This window comes from Bos javanicus, chromosome 5, assembly GCF_032452875.1.
Source record: "Bos javanicus breed banteng chromosome 5, ARS-OSU_banteng_1.0, whole genome shotgun sequence".
Lineage (NCBI taxonomy): Eukaryota > Metazoa > Chordata > Mammalia > Artiodactyla > Bovidae > Bos > Bos javanicus.
The window spans coordinates 25,038,418-25,056,340 of record NC_083872.1 but is presented as its reverse complement, the minus strand read 5'-3'; the positions used below and the strand labels follow the sequence as shown (position 1 = coordinate 25,056,340).

The window sequence follows — 17,923 nt, the reverse complement described above, 5'->3', positions numbered from 1 at the left end:
CTAGATTTGAACCTTGTTATCAGCTCCCTTTGTAGTCCCCCTGTGAGCACTTTCTGGGTCAGGGACATGTGCTTTAATGGAGAGGATGGATTGTAATTCAGAACAACAGTGTTTCCCAGTTTGTGTGGAAGAAGTTTGGTGTTAGTCTTGGCTTGGTTGCTTCTATGTTCTGTGACCTTTGGTAAGTTATTTCACTTCTCTGGTCCCCTGTGGGCCTTCTCAGCTTTCAAGGTCTCTCCCTTTGTGGTGGAAAAGCAAAATAGAGGCAACACTCAAGGACAGATCCAGAATGACGGGAGCATCATCCATTCAGATTTTAGGGCATTTATATCCGGCCCTCATTTCATGTGGGGAAGTTTCTTTCCTTATTATTTTTATTGCTGTTAGTTTACTGCTATTTGGATGAGCAGGAGGACTTCCTTGACTGTCCAGTGAATAAGAATCCGCCTGCCAGTGCAGGGGACACGGGTTCTATTCCTGGTCCTGGAAGATCCCACACGCCACAGAGCAGCTAAGCTCGTGTGCCAAAACTACGGAGCCTGTGCTCTAGAGCCCATGCTCCCCCACAAGAGAAAACCACAGAAAGGAGAAGACTCCTGCACACCATAACTTAGTAGCCCCTGCTCACCGCAACAAGAGAAAGCTCACGCAGCAACAAAGACCTGGAACAGCCAAAAATAAGTAAATAAAAAATGAGCAAGAGAAGCCCCATAGAGGCCATGAGGCCTTCTTGGATGCTGAATTAAAGCAGTCCTCTTGATAGGTAAATCCCATGACATAGTTCCTACGAAGACTTTGAGTTCTTGGGGCTTTTGTGGCTGACCAGCAAGTGTGGAGACTGAAGGCCACTTGCCCCTCAGTCATGTTGTTGGTGTCTCTTCCCAGATGTTCTCTGAGGTGTTGGCCAGAGGGATGTGCTGGGAGGCTTGGGTTCTTGAGGGGCTATGTGCGCTGGTGGGCCATGGAGAGGGACACGGGCTGGGCAGGTGTAACCATTGTACATTTCCAGTCATTGGTGATGAAGTGGTTCACCTGGTACCACAGGTACTTTTTTTTGCCTTTTTAAACTTTTATTTGTATTGAGTGTAGCTGATTAACAAACAATGCTGTGATAGTTTCAGGTGAACAGTGAAGGGACTCAGTGTGCACGTGTGCTTGTGCCTAGTTGCTCAGTCGTGTCCAACTCTCTACGACCCCATGGACTGTAACCTGCCAGCCTCCTCTGTCCATGGAGATTCTTCAGGCAAGAATCCTGGAGTGCGTTATCATGCTGTCCTTCAGGGGATCTTCCCAACCCAGAGATCAAACCTAGGTCTCCCGCATTGCAGGCAGATTCTTTACCAGCTGATCTATGAGGAAGCTCATATACATAAATGTATCCATTCTCCCCCAGACTCCCCTCCCATCCAGGCTGCCGCATAACATTGAACAGAGTTCCCTGTGCTATACAGTAGGTCCTTGTTGGCTATCCATTTTAAATATAGCAGTGTGTACATATCCTTTCCAAACTCCCTAACTAGCCCTTTCCCCAAGACTTTCCCCCAGAGAACATAAGCTCATTCTCAATACCACAGATACTTTTACAGGGTTCTGGCCCCCTCCCCCAAGCCCAGAAGGAAGACAGGGAGAACCAGAAGACGCTTGTCTTACAGAATAGAGTTCACTCGCATGCAGTTTCCCTTCCTGTTTCATATAGATTAAAAAAAAATAAAAAGATAAAAAAGAAAAAGGTTTTTGCTCTTGGCTGGGATCCAGCTGTTGACTAAGAAAGCAGCCCACACTGAACCAGGGCCCCTTCTTCACTCGGTGGGTGTTGGTGACCCTCTGGGGCACGGTCTGGTCGTCAAGTCCCTGCGCCAGCTCCTCTGACAGATGACTTTATTTTTCTAGTGCTCTTTTCCACTGTTGGGCATCTCTGAGGAAAGGCTGACGTTTTCTTCTTTATCCAGTTCTCCAAGAAACAAATAACAAAAGCCTACCTAGTAAATGTTTTTTCTGTTGGGTACTTGGAAAATACCTAGCTTTTCCCAGGAGAGGGGACAGGTTTTGTTCTGTCCTATGAGGTGATTTGGGGACTTTATTTCAAAGTCGGAGTCTTTAAGATAACAAATGAGGATCACAAGGAGTCCTGGTGATGTCTCTGCTGTGGGAGTCTGAATTAAATGAACCAGAGCAGTTACGAAGCACTAAAAGTACATTGAGAACATGTGTGGATCAGTCACGTTTCATGCCTCCTGAGGGAGGGGCAGTAATATTGATGATAATGATGATGTGTTGATAATCAAAATCAGAGCATCATCATTTGCCGAGTACTTCCTGTGTGTTAGACCATGTGATATGTGTGAGGTTTTGTTTTTTAATTGCTTATTTATTTTATTTTGGCTGTGCAGAGCCTTCGTTGCGTCATGAGCTTTTTTCTAGCTGCGGTGAGCTGGGGCTACTCTCCAGTTGCGGTGCCCGGGCTTCTCGTTGCAGTGCCTTCTCTCGTTGTGGAGCGTGGCTCTAGGGCACATGGTCGTCAGTGGTTGTGACTGGTGCGCTCAGTAGTTGCGGTGCATGGGCTTAGTTGCCCCGTGGCCTATGGGATCTTCCTGGACCAGTGATCGAACCCATGTCCCCTGCATTGGCAGGCAGATTCTTTCCCACTGGGCCACCAGGGAATTCTGCAATGTATGAGTTTTGTTTTACAGGAACAAGAAACAGAGATTCAGATTCAGTCACATGCTCAGGGTTGCCTAGTAAGTCAGAAAGCAGCTTTTAGATACAGGTTGAGCCCATAGTCCCCGTCTTTAACCACTAGGCACCCTGACTCCAAAATCACACTATAAGAGAATCTGGCACTTATGGCTTCAAATTTTGAGATACCTGAAGAAATTGCTTTTGATAAGTAAGACAGAAGAAAAAGGAAATTTGTTCTTTTTCTCCATTATATTTCTATGAACTGAAAATGACATATGTAATGAACATGACTAAAAGATCTACCCTCTGATCCAGGCCTACTTTTTCATGGGTCTCAGGGCTGTACTATATTTTAAAAGAGTTTTATTGAGGAATATTTTGCACGCTGTAAATTTCAACTGTTTTAAATTCAGTGACTTTTAGTAAATTTATAGAGCTGTACAACCATCAACATAATCCATGTTTAAAACTTTTCTGTTACTACCAAATGTGGCACATTTGCAGCTGGTCTCTGCTGTCACTCCCAGGCAAGCACTGATCTGCTTTCTTTCTCTGTGAATTTGCCTTTTCTGGAAATTTCACATAAATGAAATCATTCAACGTATGGTCTTTTGGGTCTGTTTTTTTTTTTCCCCCAATTAGCATAATGATTTTGAGATTCATTCATGTTGTAATATGTATTGATATACATATTACCTTCCTTTTTATTGCTGAATATTTCATTGTAGGGATATACTACCTTTATTCACTTCTTTGACATCTGTGTTGTCTCTGCTATGATCATTTGTGTGTGTGTGCTTATATGGACGAACGTTTTCATTATTCATTGGTAGATAGCTGAGAGTGAAATTTCTGGTACATATGGTAGATGTATGTTTAACCTTTTAAGAAACTGCTAAATTGTTTTCCAAAGTGGCTTATCATTTTACTTTCACACTACTGGAGTATGAGACGGGTTCTGTTGCTCTACAAATTTGAAACTGTCTTTTCAGTTGTAGCCGTGGTAGTGGATGTGTAGGGATGTCTCATTGTGGTTTTAATTTGTATTTCCCTAATGATACTTTTGAACTGTGGTGTTGGAGAAGACTCTTGAGAGTCCCTTGGACTGCAAGGAGATCCAACCAGTCCATTCTGAAGGAGATCAGTCCTGGGTGTTCTTTGGAAGGAATGATGCTAAAGCTGAAACCCCAGTACTTTGGCCACCTCATGTGAAGAGTTGACTCATTGGAAAAGACTCTGATGCTGGGAGGTATTGGGGGCAGGAGGAGAAGGGGACAACAGAGGATGAGATGGCTGGATGGCATCACCAACTTGATGGACTTGAGTCTGAGTGAACTCTAGGAGTTGGTGATGGACAGGGAGGCCTGGCGTGCTGCAATTCATGTGGTCGCAAAGAGTTGGACACGACTGAGCAACTGAACTGAATGACTGTTGATTCTGAGCATCTTTATATGTGCTTATTAGATTAGATATTCATATATCTTCTTTGGTGAAATATTTGTTCAGTTTTTTTTTTTTTTTGCATTTTTCACTTGGGTTGTCTTCTTATTGAGTTGTAAGAGTTCTTTATTTATCCTTGATACAAGTCCCTTTTCAGATGTGATTTTAAAATATTTTCTCGCATCTGTGGCTTGTCTTTTCATTTTCTTGATGGTGACTTTTGAAAAGCAAAGGATTTTAATTTTTGCCATGCCTCCTTGGCTTGTGGGATCTTAGTTCCCTGACCAGGGATTGAACCCATGCCCCCTGAATTAGAAGTGTGGAGTCTTGACACTGGACTGCCAGGCAAGTACACAAAAGGTTTTAATTTTGGTGAAGTCCATTTCATCTGTTGTTTCCTTTTGTAGATTATGCTTAGGCTGTGCCTTTTAGCCTGTGTCTTTGGTTTGTGGTTAGTTTAGGTGCTCCAGCTTTCACTCTTACATTCTCCCTGGATCCTGCATTTATTCTTCTTTGAGGACAGAAGGCAAAGCCCAGACTCCAAGTTCTCTTACTAATATTTTGTGGTGGATACTCTGTTGAAATTGTGTATGCAAGAGTCTGGCACTCTGTTTATGAAATTTTGAGATGAAGATAAAATTAGATCTGCCTTGGAAGTTTATACTTGAGAGAAAAGAAGAAACTGCTGCTCCATATGAAAGTGTTTTCTTTTTTCTTAAAGTTATTGGGTGCTTCTCTGTTTACTGATCACCATCAGTCATAATAAAAATCCCTTATATTGCTTTGAGTTCTTCAGAGTTTATTCAGTTTTATCATCTCATTTACGTTTTTGCAGATAAGCAATAGGGTTTAAGTACAATGGAAAAGTATTTAACAAAAATAGTTAATATTTAAGACTCTGATGTTACTTAATAATTTTTCCAGGCCTACCAAGAGTACTTTTAAATGTTCACCATTCACAACATAAAGATGAGCTGGAGGAGAGATAAGCACTGGGCTTTGTCTACTAGTGTGATGAATTTCAGTCATAATCAGAATCATAGGACTGCAGGTTCTTGGTGCTGGAAGAGACTTTAAAACTTTGGGATCCTTAGTTTTGGGACCCACCACAGGATCCTTAGATTGCTCTTGCTGGCACATAATCGTCTGTTCAGTAGCCCAGCGTGTCCAACAAAATAGAGCTTCTCAAGCCCATGAGATCAATTCTTGGATGACTTCGAGTACAGGAAAATCACTTCACATATGGAGCATAGCATTCCCCTGCAATTTTCACCTTTGGCAACATGCAATGACGTAGGGCCATCCTCTGTTGGCATTTCTTCAGATATTTGAATGTCGCTACCTTAAACTTCCACATTTACAGGTCCACACACGTCCTGTTCCATCAGCTATTTTGTATTTAATTTGGATTCCAGACCTATGGCTATCCTGGTCACTCCTTGCTAGATATGCTTCAGATTATCCATATCTTCTGTGCCCACACCAAGCCTACACATCAGACATGGCCTGTCTGGTAGAGTTTACTGAACCTATCAGTTCCTTTGATGCTGACAGCCTTGTGGGGATAGTTATTTAGCAGCTGCATTGCTCTGTTGGCACATGTGAAGCTTGTGGGCAACCAAAACTCCCAACTTTTTTTCCTCCTGTGGATTTTACATAAGCCAGTTTTCCATTAGTCTCTTTTTATGTAATTACTGTTTTAAACATAAATTCAGAACTTTAAAGTTAATGTTGTTATTTAATATTAATGTTAACACTAACAGCTGGCATCTGCTGGAAATGTACCATGTTGATCTTGTTGGGTTTTCCCCAGTATTCACCCTTTGGGACTGCTTTGAATCTTGTTTCTTCCCTTTCTTGTTTTCTTTCCCAAGAAACTTGTGTCTGTCTGTCTGTTGAGAGAGATGTTTGCATATCTAGTACCTGTCCATCTGGATGTCCTCTCTCCCCAGCTGTGTTTGGTTTTGGCAGGTTCATAGTGATGATAGCTGTGTAGGAGGCAGATCCAGGGGTGGGGATTCAAGCTACCTGCACTTGTGCACAAGTGTTTATGTACTCCTCCATGGACCTTCTGGTCTTGGGTAACATGGCTCATAACTAACACATTTCTGCTTTTTTTGTGGCTCAAGTCAGGTTCTCCAGATCATTGCCCTGTGTGGCTCACATACTGATGATTATGAAGCATGTAGGCCCTTTTAGAAAAATAGTGACAAAGAGAGATTTTAAAACAAAACAGAGGAAGGAAAAAGATGAGCAGTATTTTTCACTTTTAAAATCTGTGACTCACTAGCTCAGCCCTAACATTTCTTTCCCAGTCTGCTCCATCTTTCTGCTTCATAATTATTTTCAAGTCATTAGTGACCCTTCTGTGCTGTGGATTGAGAGGGTTTCTCAACTGCTCCACATTAGAAAGTGAAATGCCCTTTAAAAAATGTTGTCCTTTATGTTTTCAGATGTTATGTTCCTTCCTGAGCAAGGAATGGGGCTGTTTGCTGGAGAACCTGACTTGATTCATAGAAGGGCAGATTCAAAATAGGAAAAAAATATTTTCAAATTGTGTATCTGATAGGGAAACTGTATCCAGAATATATATGAAACTATTACAACTTCACAATAAAATCAACCCATTTTAAAACAGACAAGACTTTCAGTGACTGTGAGGTTGGAGAGATCCTGGCCAGACCTGGATCTCATTGTCTTCCCAAACCTTGGATCCTTCCTTGGAGCTCCTCAATGAAATGGATTGATTTTCCTTTCCCCAGTCCCCCTGTCCCTGAAAAACAGCAACAACAACAACAGGCAAAGGATTTGAATAAGCATTTCTCCAAAGAAGATACACAGATGGCCAGTAAACACATGAAAAGATATTCAGCATCACTAGTCTTTAGTGAAATGCAAATTGAACTGTAATGAGGTGCCATTCCACACCAACGAGAATGGCTAAAATGAAAAAGACAGACAATAACAAGTGTTGATGAGGTTGTGGGGAAATTTGAGCCTCCATATATTGCTAGTGAGCTTGTAAAATGGTGCAGCCACTTGGGAATACAGTTTGCTACCTCCTCAAAATGCTAAACACAGAATGACCATATGGTCCAGCATTCTACTCCTAGAAATGTAAGCATATGTCAACATAAAATGTGTATAGATTGTCTTCTGATTGTTGAGTTGAAAGAGTTTTTAAAAAATACAGTTCAGATCCAAGTCCCTTGTCAGCTGTGTGATTTGCAATTATTTTCTCCCATCTTGTCTTTTTACTCTGTTGCTGAGGGCTGTTTTTACTTTGATTCCCAAAGTTTTAAATTTTGATGAAGTCTAACTTCTTCACTTTTTTCTCTTGTCACTTTTGTTTTTGGCTCTGTATGTGTTTGAAGTACTAAAAATATTAGCTTATGTTATATTCTGGGCTGACGTTGCTAACTGTGAGTAATTGAATAATTACTGTACTTTGTAGAGAAGACTAACAAGCCCACGTGACTCTCAAGCTCAGTGTGCTGGTTTTCCTTGTTTACCTTCGTATCACCCGTTCACCAAGCACTCGGCATGGTATTGTGTATATGATGCTCAAAAAAATACTTGATTAAATCTAGAAATGAAAAGTCACTTTTGGTAAAGACCACACGTGTATTTTTTGGGGGTCGGGGTAGTCTTGAAGTTCAATTCTTAGCTCCACCTAAGTGGCATTTCCTAAGCCACTTAACCTCCTTGAGCTTCAGTTTCCACATTTGTAAAAGAAAGACAGTAATGTGTCTCTTGGAAGATTGTTGTAAAAATCACATATAAAACCCTTTGGACATGTAGAGATTCTGCTAATAGCAATTACTGATTATATCAATTAATTGATTTGTATCTCAGTTTCTCCTTTAGTCATAATGGGAATAATGCTCACCCTTAGCCAAGTTAGTGGTGTACATGAAGATTCATGAGATACTGAACTCGATTGTTCCCTTCTTCCTTTGATAAGTAAAATAATCCATTTCCCAGAACCTAGGAAGAACCTCCCTTGATCCCTGACCACCTCTCTTTTTGTGGAATTCATGTTGAAGGAACTTTGACTATATTAGCTAGTTGTACTATTTAGTCCAGAAGTCATGGGCCACATGGCTTAGTGGTTATCTAAGTTAAAATTAACTAAAATTGAGATTTCAGTTCTTCAGTTGTACTAGCCACAGTTCAAGGGTGGAGTAGCTATATGTGGCTAGTGGCTACCATACTGAACAGTGCTTATACAGAACACTTTCTTCATTGCAGAAAGTTCTGTTGGACAGTGATGGAGCAAAATGGTGGCAATTTTAGGTGACTTTCTGTTCAGCTGCAGAGCCTATGAGATAAGGCTTTTCTGTAGATCTATTCAAGTAAAACCTTCCCCACACCTTTCCTCCCCCACTTAGGGGGTTCTCAGTCTCAAGGATCTTGAACACCTTTGAATCCTGGGAAACAAAGAGTTACATAACCCAGGATGCTTTTATTCTTAGTTATTTTAGAAACGTCACTTTCCTCTCTGCTGACGCTGTGCCTTTTTAGTAAGTTTGGTCATCAGGGAGACCAATGGTCGAGTGACTGTTACAGTGACCTGAGGGTGGGAGGCAAGATGCTTCCAGTACCCCTAATTTTCTGTGCGGTTTCACGTGCTAGGAAAAAGCTGTATTGCAAACAGCTATTCAGGATTCTGGAAAATTTTTTCCAGTTGTAGATTTAAGATAATGTTCTAGAGATTGGGGTCTTTGGAGATAGTTTGACAAGGAACCCCTTGAGCATTCCTCTCTGGTTGGGGCTGAGTTAAACTGACCTCAGTGAGTTTCTTCCTAAAGACTTTGGACATGTTCTGATTAGATTGTGATGCCCTTGCATTCTTCTCCTGGACTTAAATAGGAGGACAATTAAATTTCTTTTGTTGATTGGATTGCTCTTACATCTTCTTCTTGTCTTTTATTCTAAAAATTTTCTGAAATGATGCTCTATGTGGACCATTCCTAGAATTTATGGTTGCCTTCCTGGGTTTGGGATATACCTCATATGGATCCTGAGGATAGTTTCTTTTTGACTTGATTCTGGTCATGAAAACATGCACTGGTTGAGGGGCCGTGAGAATGCATAAGGTTAAGGTTCTTTCCTATCTACTTTTAAGTGTTGACTTTGCCAGGCCAGGTAATGAGCTCACTGTCATTCCTAAATGGAAAGAAGTGATTAATTTTAGGCTATTTCAGTATCCAAAGTGAAAATTCTGGTATATATATATATTTATTTATTTATTTATTTTGGTAAAAGGGTATATGTGGCTGATTTCTTGTTGACTAAAAGAAAAATGCACAAGAAGTTTTATTTGAGGACCTTAACCGAGGGCTGTAGCCTGGAAGACAACCTTTCAGATAGCTCTGAGAAGCATCTCTGAAGCAGTAAGGGGGGAGCCAGAATATATATGACATGTTTGCTGGGGGGAAAAAAAAATGTGGTCAGACATAAAAAGATTACTGCTAATTGCAAAGAACAGCATCTCAAGTTAAATGCTTCTCTATGGGAAGATTGGGGAATCTGGGGTCATTGAGATTTCTCCTTAGATATGTATCTTAGCTTCCTCGGGACCAGTAAGTACTTGAAATACGGTGGTGGTGGTTTAGTCACGTAAGTCATGTCCGTTTCTCGCTACTCAATGAACTGTAGCCCACCAGGCTCCTCTGTCCATGAGATTTTCCAGGCCAGAATGCTGGAGTGGGTTGTTATTTCCTTCTCCAGGGGATTTTCCCAACCCAGGGATCGAACCTGCATCTCCTGCCTTGGCAGGTGGATTCTTTTACCACTGAGCCACCAGGGAAGCCCGCTTGGATTATGCTCTTTTTCTCTGTCCTGAATTCCCCTCAGGCCCATCGTGGGTGAGTGACCGCAGTGGCTACTGGCTGGATCCTCACAGAATTGGATTGGCAGCAGCATTTTTAGTTTACATTCTCAACCAGTGGGTAAAGCGCAACTAGCCGAGTTCTTTCCTGGAAGAAGCTCAAGACCTCTGATATGTTGGTGGGCATTGTGACTCTCTGGAGAAGAAAATAGTATATATTTCCCAAACTTGACCTCGGGGCCCTCGTATGGTCCCGCACGTTGGGGACTGGTGGCCTGCGGAACACTTTGGGAACTGCTCACTGAAGGATGGTGTTCTAAGAAGCAGGGAAACGCCCACAGCGGGAGAGGGCAAATGGAGCAACTTTGAAAATACTTCTGCTTTCTGATTCTCAGTGGTATTTCAGTTTTTGTTTCTCAGTGACTATTTTTGACCCAAACAGTAGTCATCTGAAGTTCTCACATACACACAGGCCCATATCAGATAAAAGTGCCCCAGACCTTTCTGAATCAGGACCATCATCATCTGGCCTGAAGAGAAGGTAAAAATTGCTTTCTGAAATTTTTTTTTAAAGAACCTTTGAGTGAGGCTGCTAATTCACTTCTTTTGGGCTTCATTTAGGGTCTGCTAAGTATCTATTTTTGCTTCAAGGTACCATCACATTCTAAGAAACAAACAATTTATAGGCAATTTTTACATGATGAGAATCCATTAATGGCTTTTAGAAGATATCTAAAGCTCTGAGGGCAAATTTTATTGTCAAGGGGATAGACTATATGTGCATCTTGCTTCTATTAATACTTTTCTAGGCAGATTAACTAAATGAACTTCTCTCTAACTTGGGTAATAGTCTTAGCCAGGACAGTGCCTGATAATGGTGACAGCCATAATAATAGCTAACATTTCTTAAGTGGTCAATGTCTGCCAAGCACTATCCCAGGTACTATTCATGTATTAACTCATTTAATCCTCACAAAAATTCAATGAGGTAACTGTTGTTTTTCCCACTTTATAAACTGGAAAATATAAGCATTCTATAATAGTGAAGGCCAGAATGATTGGTTCTGTGTTCATACCAATGAATAACAAAGCTTGTTTTACAGTACATTTTTTTTATTTGAAGAGAGTGCTAATTTTCATCAAATTCTGTGTAGTATGTAGTGCATAATTGATTTTGCAGCTTATTTGTTCTTAAGATATCTGTCATACATTTTATATGTAAATTTTATAACTTCTAATTTGGAATTCTTAGATGTCAGTAGATGCTATAAAGATAGAATTTACTTATGTATTTATTCAACAGCCTTTTCTTAGGCTAGTTTCTGTATTCAGTGCTAGGAATGCAGAGTTGATTGAGCTGCAGCCCCTATCCTCACAGAGATGTCATCAGATAAGAAAGAGGAATAATCATCCAAATAGTCAGCATTTCTGTAGTCACAGCAAGGAAACTGACTTCTTGAATTTTATTTTAAAATGTCAAAAAGAAAACGTTTCTAGACTTCAGTGGGACAGGCAGCTGGGGAGAAACCACAGGTCTTGGTACTTTTTTCTAGCTTTATTGAGATATTATTGACATATATATGTTTAAGGTGTACAGTGTGCTATATGTATTATATATATAGCAAAACGATGGCCCAAATAAGGTTAGTTAGTGCTTCCATCCCCGCTCATAATTACCCTTTTTTGGTGTGGTGATAACATTTAAGATTGACCCTCTTAACAACTTTCAAGTCTGTAATACAATATACTGTTAATTTTAAGTCATCGTGCTGTACCTTAGATCCTTAACTTATAGCTGGAAGTACACTTTGTACACTTTGACCAACAATTGCCTGGAGAAGTCCATGGACAGAGAAGCCTGGCGAGCTGCAGTCCATGGGGTTGTAAAGAGCTGGACAGGACTGAGCGACTGACTAACACATACACACTACCACAGTTAAAATAGGTAGCCAATGGGAATTGGCTATAGATAGCCAGTGGAAATCATTATCCAGTTTCCCAGCCTCTCAGCCTCTGGCAACCTCCATGCTACTCTATTTCTATGAGTTTGGCTTTTTAAGATTCCACACAGGTTGGGAAAATAAGATCCCAGAAGCCATGCAGTGTGGCGAAAAAAAAAAAAAAAAAGACTCCATCTATCAGTGAGAATATGCAGTGTTTGTCTTTCCCTGTTGGACTTATTTCCCTTTGCAAAATGCCCTCGAGGCCCCTGGATGTCTGCTGAGTTGTCCTGCAGCCCTGGCTTGTTTTCACCCAGAGCCGTCAGCCTCAGGGTGAAGCATGATGTGCTGCTGAAATGCAGGCTTCTGACCACTTGGGGAGAGGGGTCTTCAGGGAGAAAGAACCACGTGCTATGAAAGGAATACCAGCGGCCCCTCAGTGATCCCCTGAAGCATCCTCTCCAGGGCAGGGTCAGTGTACTTCTCCGAATGCAGATGGAGAGAGGAGAGCCAAGCTGCAGGGAGAGTTTTCCAACGGTGATGAGCTGTGAGAAGGGCTGGCAGTGTGCTTCTCCTGATGGGTCTCCTTTGACACAGGGTTTGGGGGATTCTGTATAGGAAGCACCAGGCCAGGGCCCTGTTAGCCACATTAGGCCCTGGCCTCGAGGCCCATACTTCCTTAGGTAAATCATTTTTTTCTTTTATTTTTTAATCAGAGGACAGTTGCTCTGCAATATTGTGTTGGCCTCTGCCATACATCAGCATGAATCAGCCACAGGTTTATATATATGTGTGTGTGTGTCCCCTCCCTCCTGTACCCCGCTCCCATCTCCCACTCCACCCCAACCCTCTAAGTTGTCACAGAGCACTGGGTTGAGCTCCCTGTGTCACACAGCAAATTCCCATTGGCTATCTATTTTATCTGTGGTAATGTATATGTGTGTGTCAGTAGCTCAGTCGTGTCCAACTCTTTATGAGCCCATGGATGGTAGTTCACCAGCCTCCTCTGTCCATGGAATTCTCCAAGCAAGAATACTGGAGTGGGTAGCCATTCCTTTGTCCAGGGCATCTTCCCAACCCAGGAAATAAACCCAGGACTCCCATGGTAATGTATATGTTTCCATGCTATTCTCTTAATTCATCCCACCCTCTCCTTTCCCGACTGTGTCGGTTGAATCAGTTTTAAAGGAAAACAAGTGGAAGTTGGGGGTGGGGTGAGGGGTGTGGGAGGCAGAGTCTTCCTGGGAAATTTTGCAGAAAGTGCCAGTTGATAGGGTTCCAAGCTCTTGGAAAAGCCAAATCTTGCAACCAGCCCAGGCCCTTAACTGTGGCCTGAGACATGCCTCTCCCACCCTCCAAATCCACCTCTCTGCTTGGTGTGCTGTGATAATTATGCACTCATCTGTTGGGTTGTACTTTTCACAGATGTGATCCTCTCCAGATAAAATGAACCACTGAAAGGAATGTTGGGAGGTTCACGTTTTTCAGTGTGTGTTGAGTGCTTCATACGTGTTAGGTGTTCTAAGCACTTTTCATGTCTTTAACTCATCACCATAGCCTGTAGATGTGCATTACTGTCCCCATTTAACAGTTGAGGAAACCGTCAGAGAGGTTGAATGACTTGTCCAAACCAAGACTCAAATTGGGAAGCCAGGTTTTGGAGGACAGTGGTTTCGTTTCTGCCTCGGACAGGAATCTAGTTAAATCACCCTGAGAAGATGGAGATCCTTTTTGAAAAAAGGTCATCTAGATACACAGCTCTCAACTCATCTTTACTAGTGTGGCTCTTGTGTGATTACAGTATTTGTCTTTGGAGATGACCAAGAGACGGAGTCATTTTTGGTTCCTTGGTTTCTGGGCTGGGTGACTGGGTGATGGTGGTGAGAAGTAGCAGGGACTTAAGGAATTCACTTGCATGGTTTTTACCTCTGGGTCAGGAGTCTTGAGTTGAATACAATGTGATATAATATAGTTCCAAATCAGAGGGGTCAGAAAGGAAGCAAGATAAGAACAGTAACCCCGTTCCTGCCTGCCCAGGTCCCATGCATCCCTGAACAGCCGCCTCCCTATGTGTGGTTACCTGTCAGAAAGTCAACTTAGGTTTCTGTCTGTTTTGTTTAATCCTGTTTCCCAGTACTTGGCACATTAATGGTACTCAGTATCTATTGAATGGATGACTAAAGGAGTGAATAAATCTCACATGGCTAACCATCTTAGCTTTCTAGATAGCCGCATGGCAGTTTATATCCTGTCGTATATCCTGTGGAAATGGCAATGACAGAAAGACACAAATGCTGTAATGCTGGTTTAGAAGAAAGCTTTTAGAACTAATTGCATTATTACTCTGTTTACTGAAATAAAAATGCCCAGTGTGAGAGCTGTGAGTCTCATTTGGGGACTTCCAGGGAACTGCAGCTGAGGAGACAACCTCTCAGATAGCTCTGAGGAACTGCTCGGTGCATATGTGGGTGGTCACTATAAATGTGATTTCGGTGAAGGGCTACATAAAGCACATATCTTGTTACAAGGTTGTTGATAGGAGGAGGAACAGACATCTTAGTTTATGGTTTTAGTACTTTTCTAAGTATGGGAAGGTGAAAGAATCCAGGTTTATAAAAAGTTTCTCCTGAAAATACCTAACGGTTTAAAGGTCTCTTCTTTCAGTTTTCCCAGAGCACAGAGTGCTTCGTTGCTGATCTCTGCCCTGAACTCCTTTCAGGGTGTGTTAAAGGTCAGCCACTGCAGTGGCTAGTGACTTGATCCTTGTAGAGCTGATGGCGGGTGGAAGACTTTTTTTTTTTTTTAAATAAGCACTACCAAAATATTGATAGGCTTTCAGTCAGCTCACTCACTCAGTTGTGTCTGACTCTTTACACTTGTTCTGAATCTTAGATCTAAGAATTATCTGCATCTGAAAGGAAATGGATTGAGTGATTAGACTGTGAAATAAGGTAAAGAATTTTACATTTTATTTATTGCTACAGTTGTAGAACTTGCTGGAACCTCTCAGGGGATTTTTAGATGATTGTATGATTATAAGAAGAAATAATATTTGTTAGGCTTTACCTATATTCCAGAGTCTCTTCTAAGTGCTTTATGTGTATTAACATTTATTCCTCACAACAACCTCATGAAGTAGGTACTATTATTATTCCCATTTTACAGATAAAGAAACTGAGGTATTGAAAGATTGTCCAAAATTACACAGAAAGTAAATGATAGGTCCAGATTAAAATCTGGATAGGTTAGCTCAGAGTCTGTTTCTTAATTCTTATACTCTAGTGTCTTTGATATCCAAAGTACTCTGAAAAATCTTGTTAAGCAAAGGAGAACCTCTTTCAGAAAAAGGGGAAAAAAAAAAAAAAAAGCTTCTCTGCCACTCATATTATTCCCCCTGTCTGAAATGCTCCCCTCTATAGTCTGACTCTTCTAGAAAATATCTAAATATCTAGGAAATATTAAAAAAATTTTCAACTCAATCAGGATAAAGCTGGTGTGATGTGAGGCAATTTCAGCCTTTTTTCTTATTTGATTTCATAATTTTTCCACCATGACACCATACTTCTTATAAACTTTATTTTAAAATTAGCATTCAAATCAAAAGAAAACGTATAATAATCTAGTTTGACTAATACCAACTTAGTTTCAGTAGTATACACTCCATTTCTGTTCCTCCTCCTTTATATTGTCATTGCCACGGATGGGCTTCTGTGGTGGCTCAGACAGTAAAGAATCTGCCTGCAATGCAGGAGACCCAGGTTCAATCCCTGGGTGGGAAAGATCCCCTAGGAAAAGAAATGGCTACCCTTTCCAGTATTTTTGCCTGGAGAATTGCATGGACAGAGGAACCTGGTGGGCTATAGTCCATGGGGTTACAAAGAATTGGACACAACTGAGTGACTAACACTGTCAGATTTACCCCACCATACACTTCGTGCCCCCAAACAAGATTTATCTTGTGTATCTGCCTTATAAGTAATATAGGAAAAAAGAGAAGTTATAAATTAAAAGTACAGTAATGCCTGTTTTTATATTTACCTGCATGGTTACCTTTACCAGTGTTCTTTATTTATTCCTATGGCTTTAGTTTCTTTTCATTTTAGCCTTCTTTTATCATTTCTCAGGGAAGCTCTTGCTGGCAATGAACTCCTTTATCTTTCATTTATATAGACATTAATTTTAATTTCTCTTTCATTCTTGAAGGATAGTTTTGTTGGACATAGACTTATTGGTTAACTTTTTTCTTTCAGGACTTTAAATGTTATTCCACTGTCTTCTGGTTTCCATGGCTTCTGATGACAAAGCAGCTATAAATTTATTGACACTCCCATGTATTTGAAGAGTCACTTCTCTACGCTTTAAAATTTTTCTCTTTCTTTGGGTTTTGACATTTTGCCTATAATTTGTCTCCATGTCGACCTCTGGCTTTATCTTTCTTGGAGTTTGTTGAGCTTCTTGCAGTATATACAGTAAGTCTCCTACATATGAACCTCACTTAGATTCTGTTCACTTTTCTTCCTTCTTTCTGCTGCTCAGATTTGTTAATTTTGATTTTTCCTATCTTCAAGCTTGCTGATTCTTTTTTCTGCTTGTTCAGATTTGATGCTGAACATCTCCAGCTCATTTTTCATCTCAGTCATTATACTTTTAACTTCCAGAATTTATTTTCTTTTTATAATTTTTATTTTTTGGTCAATATTCTTTTTGCTCATATCACATTTTTCTTTCTTTTCTTTTTTTTTTCAAATCAAAGAAACCTTCTTTTTTTTTCTCATTTCATGTATGGTATTATACATGTTTCAATGCCATTCTCCCAAATCATCCCACCCTCTCCCTCTCCCACAGAGTCCAAAAGACTGTTCTATTATTTCTATTGATTATTTGTTTATTTCTTGTAGCTTATTGAACAGGTTTAACACAGTTGATGTAACACCTTTGACGAGTAATTCCAGTGTCTAGGTTTCCTTGGGGATGGCTTCTGATGCATTCTATTTCTTTTTCTTTTCCTGTGAATGACCAGAACAGAAATTTTCCTGTTTCTTGTATAGTTTGTATTTTTTTGTTGTTAAAAATTCTATATTCTGACTATTATCACGTGGTAACTGGAAATCTCATTCTCCACTCTTCAGGGATTGTTGATCTTTTTGTTGGTGGTGTTGAGGGCCGCTGCTATTTGTGACATTTCCACAGTGGTTGTTGCAAATATGCATTTCTTGTTGTATCTGGTCACTGAAGTTTCTGTTCCCTTATCTTGGAGGTCAGCCAGTGGCCTGACAAAGATATATTTAAATGTCTAGCTCCAAAAATAAGGGTTTTTTTTGTTTTTTTTTCTCCCGCACCATGCAGCATGTGGGATCTTAGTTCCCCAACCAGGGATTAAATCTGTGCCCCCTGCAGTGAAAGAATGGAGTTTTAGTCACTGGACTGCCAGGGAAATCCCAGGAGGGATTTTTTTTTTTTTGGTCTTCTGAAATTTTCCAGTGGATGCCATCAGTGAAGCTGCTGCCACTGAGAGGGCTAAAACCAGGGCAACTGTCTGTGTCAGTGCCTCAAGCACCACCAGATCAACCAGAGTGCACAACCCCAAATTTTTAGAGGACGAGGTCCCCGCTGCCCATCCTGGCACCAGTCAGCCACTCCAGGAATGTGAACTGCTCCCCGCACAGCTGTGATGGAGCTGAGGAATGGAGGGTGGGAGCTGGTTTACCCACACTGCTTGCTTAAGAAAGATGAGCAGCCTCTTTCTTCATCAGGCACTCCCCAGGTTGCTGTAAGAGTCCAGTTAGATTCTAGGTTCCCAAATAGTTGATTCCCACCACTTCTTCCACCTCAGTGGTTGCCTGAGTGGCGGGATGATCCCTCGAGCTTCCTGCTCTGCCATTTTTCAGGGAATGGCATCACTCCTGCAAGCCTTGTTTTAAATGGAAGAAACTTGGTCTTTATAGCAGAAGGGTATCCACAGGGAGAAGCATCAGCCAGAAGCTCTCTTCTTTCCTTATCTGTTGGGTACCCTGTGGGGTCTCTGCCCTCA

General features: G+C 41.1%; 1 protein-coding gene across 6 annotated transcripts in view; it reads left to right on the top strand.

The window, feature by feature from the left end:
* TMCC3 (transmembrane and coiled-coil domain family 3) overlaps positions 1 to 17,923 on the top strand; it is a 286,943-nt gene that overhangs the window by 42,325 nt on the left and 226,695 nt on the right. For 4 of the 6 annotated variants that reach the window (XM_061415764.1, XM_061415761.1, XM_061415763.1 and 1 more), the window contains exon 1: positions 10,260 to 10,493. The exons of the other annotated variants lie outside the window; for them this stretch is intronic. The gene's annotated coding sequence lies outside the window, so the exon portion shown is untranslated. Of the gene's footprint in view, positions 1 to 10,259; positions 10,494 to 17,923 lie in introns of those variants that run through there. 6 annotated transcript variants of the gene reach the window in all.